Raw genomic sequence first — 4,413 nt, forward strand, 5'->3', positions numbered from 1 at the left:
GCTTCAGAAACTGCTACTGGTCTTACAGGGTACGATCAAAGCGTAGACAGTTTAAGACATTACTCCCATGGAGAAAAGTCCGCATGGTGCCTGTTGTATTCAATCCCGATGCAGTTTCTCTGTTTCATCAACACTCTGATGGTCCACAGATTACAGAATGCCTCCAGATGTGCTTCGAAAACTAGTAATGGTCTTCCAGGGAACAATCAAAGCGTAGACAGTTTAAGACATTTCTCCCTTGGAGAAAAGCCCGCATGGTGCTTATTGTATTCAACGCCGATGCAATTTTTGTGTTTCATCAACACTCTGAGGGTCCACAGATTACGGAATGCCAACAGATGTGCTTCAGAAACTGCTACTGGTCTTACAGGGTACGATCAAAGCGTAGACAGTGTAAGACATTACTCCCATGGAGAAAAGTCCGCATGGTGCCTGTAGTATTCAATCCCGATGCAGTTTCTGTGTTTCATCAACACTCTGATGGTCTACAGATCACAGAATGCCTCCAGATGTGGTCCGGAAACTAGTACTGGTCTTCCAGAGAACGATCAAAGCGTATACAGTTAAAGACATTACTACCATCTATAAAAGTCCGCATGGAGACTGTTATATTCTATCCCGATGCAATTTTTGTGTTTAGTCAACACTGTGAAGGTACATAGATTACAGAATGCCTCCAGATGTGCTTCGGAAACAACTAGTTATCTTCCACTATTCGATCAAACCGTAGACAGTTTAAGACTTTACTCCCATGGAGAAAAGTCCGCATGGTGCTTATTGTAATCAATGCCGATGCAATATTTGTGTTTCATCAACACTCTGAAGGTCCACAGATTACGGAATGCCTACAGATGTGCTTCGGAAACTGCTACCGGTCTTTCAGGGAACGATCAAAACGTAGACAGATTATGACATTACTCCCATGGAGAAAAGTCTGCATGGTGCCTGTTGCATTCAATTCCGATGCAGTTTCTTTGTTTCATCAACACTCTGAAGGTCCAGAGACTACGGAATGCCTACGGATGTGCTTCGGAAACTGCTACTGGTCTTCCAGGGAACGATCAAAGCGTAGACTGTTTAAGACATTACTCCCATGTAGAAAAGTATGCATGGTGCCTGTTGTATTCAATCCCGATGCAGTTTCTGTGTTTCATCAACACTCCGATGGTACACAGATTACAGAATGCCTCCAGATGTGCTTCGGAAACTACTACTGGTCTTCCATCGAACGATCAAAGCGTAGACAGTTTAAGACATTATTCACATGGAGAAAAGTCCGCATCTTGCTTATTGTAATCAATGCCGATGCAATTTTTGTGATTCATCAACACTCTGAAGGTCTACAGATTACGAAATGCCTACAGATGTGCTTCGGAAACTACTACTGGTCTTCAAGGGAACGATCAAAGCGTAGACAATTTAAGACTTTACTCCCACGGAGAAAAATCCGCATGGTGCTTATTGTATTCAATGCCGATGCAATTTTTGTGTTTTATTAACACTCTGAGGGTCCACAGATTACGAAATGCCTACAGATGTGCTTCGGAAACTGCTAACGGTATTTCATGGAACGATCTAATCGTAGACAGTTTATGACATTACTCCCATGGAGAAAAGTCTGCATGGTGGCTGTTGTATTCAAACCCGATGCAGTTTCTGTGTTTCATCAACACTCTGATGGTCTACAGATTACAGAATGCCTCCAGATGTGCTTCGGAAACTACTACTGGTCTTCCAGAGAACGATCAAAGCGTAGACAGTTAAAGACATTACTACCATCTAGAAAAGTCCGCATGGTGACTGTTATATTCTATCCCGATGCAATTTTTGTGTTTAGTCAACACTGTGAAGGTACATAGATTACAGAATGGCTCCAGATGTGCTTCGGAAACAACTAGTTATCTTCCACTATTCGATCAAACCGTAGACAGTTTAAGACTTTACTCAAATGGAGAAAAGTCCGCATGGTGCTTATTGTAATCAATGCCGATGCAATTTTTGTGTTTCATCAACACTCTGAAGGTCCACAGATTACGGAATGCCTCCAGATGTGCTTCGGAAACTACTAATGGTCTTCCAGGGTGCTATCAAAGCGTAGTCAGTTAAAGACATTACTCCCAAGGAGAAAAGTCCGCATGGTGCGTATTGTATTCAATGCCGATGCAATTTTTGTGTTTCATCAACACTCTGAAGGTCCACAGGTTACGGAATGCCTACAGATGTGCTTCAGAAACTGCTACTGGTCTTACAGGGTACGATCAAAGCGTAGACAGTTTAAGACATTACTCCCATGGAGAAAAGTCCGCATGGTAACTGTTGTATTCTATCCCGATGCAGTTTCTGCGTTTTATCAACACTCTGATGGTCTACAGATTACAGAATGCCTCCAGATGTGCTTCGGAAACTACTACTGGTCTTCCAGGGAACAATCAAAGCGTAGACAGTTAAAGACATTACTCCCATGGAGAAAAGCCCGCATGTTACTTATTGTATTCAATGCCGATGCAATTTTTGTGTTTCATCAACACTCTGAGGGTCCACAGATTACGGAATGCCTACAGATGTGCTTCAGAAACTGCTACCGGTCTTTCAGGGAACGATCAAAGCGTAGACAGTGTAAGACATTACTCCCATGGAAAAAAGTTCGCATTGTACTTATTGTAGTCAATGCCGATGCAGTTTCTGTGTTTCATCATCACTCTGAAGGTCCACAGATTACAGAATGCCTCCAGATGTGCTTCGGAATCAACTACTGGTCTTCCAGGGAGCGATCAAAGCGTAGACAGTTTAAGACATTACTCCTAAGGAGAAAAGACTGCATGGTGCTCATTGTATTCAATGCCGATGCAAATTTTGTGTTTCATCAACACTCCGAAGGTCCACAGATTAAGGAATGCCTACAGATGTGCTTCGGAAACTGCTAACGGTATTTCATGGAACGATCTAATCGTAGACAGTTTATGACATTACTCCCATGGAGAAAAGTCCGCATGGTGCCTGTTGTATTCAATCCCGATGCAGTTTCTGTGTTTCATCAACACTCCGATGGTACACAGATTACAGAATGCCTCCAGATGTGCTTCGGAAACTACTACTGGTCTTCCATCGAACGATCAAAGCGTAGACAGTTTAAGACATTATTCACATGGAGAAAAGTCCGCATGGTGCTTATTGTATTCAATGCAGATGCAATTTTGTGTTTCATCAACACTCTGAAGGTCCACAGATTACGGAATGCCTACAGATGTGCTTCGGAAACTGCTAGTGGTCTTCCAGGGAACGATCAAAGCGTAGACAGTTTAAGACATTACTCCCATGGAGAAAAGTCAATATGGTGCCTGTAGTATTCAATCCCGATGCAGTTTCTGTATTTCATCAACACTCTGATGGTCTACAGATTACAGAATGCCTCCATATGTGCTTCGGAAACTACTAATGGTCTTCCAGGGAACAATCAAAGCGTAGACAGTTTAAGACATTACTCCCAAGGAGAAAAGTCCGCATGGTGCTTATTGTATTCAATGATGATGCAATTTTTGTGTTTCACCAACACTCTGAAGTTCCACAGATTACGGAATGCCTACAGATGTGCTTCGGAAACTGCTACCGGTCTTTCAGGGAACGATCAAAGCGTAGACAGATTATGACATAACTCCCACGGAGAAAAGTCTGCATGGTGCCTGTTGCATTCAATTCCGATGCAGTTTCTTTGTTTCATCAACAATCTGAAGGTCCAGAGACTGCGTAATGCCTACGGATGTGCTTTGGAAACTGCTACTGGTCTTCCAGGGAACGATCAAAGCGTAGACAGTTTAAGACATTACTCCCAAGGAGAAAAGTCCGCATGGTGCTTATTGTATTCAATGCCGATGCAATTTTTGTGTTTCATCAACACTCTGAAGGTCTACAGATTACGGAATGCCTACAGATGTGCTTCGGTAACTACTACTGGTCTTCAAGGGAACGATCAAAGCGTAGACAATTTTAGACTTTACTCCCAAGGAGAAAAATCCGCATGGTGCTTATTGTATTCAATGCCGATGCAATTTTTGTGTTTCATCAACACTCTGAAGGTCCACAGATTACGGAATGCCTGCAGATGTGCTTCAGAAACTGCTACTGGTCTTACAGGGTACGATCAAAGCGTAGACAGTTTAAGACATTACTCCCATGGTGAAAAGTCCGCATGGTAACTGTTGTATTCTATCCCGATGCAGTTTCTGTGTTTCATCAACACTCTGATGGTCCACAGATTACAGAGTGCCTGCAGATGTGCTTCGGAAACTACTACTGGTCTTCCAGGGAGCGATCAAAGCGTAGACAGTTTAAGACATTACTCCCAAGCAGAAAAGTCAGCATGGTGTTTATTTTATTCAATGCCGATGCAATTTTTCTGTTTCTTCAACACTATGA

This window comes from Schistocerca gregaria, chromosome 10 (assembly GCF_023897955.1).
Source record: "Schistocerca gregaria isolate iqSchGreg1 chromosome 10, iqSchGreg1.2, whole genome shotgun sequence".
NCBI classification, from domain to species: Eukaryota; Metazoa; Arthropoda; class Insecta; order Orthoptera; family Acrididae; genus Schistocerca; species Schistocerca gregaria.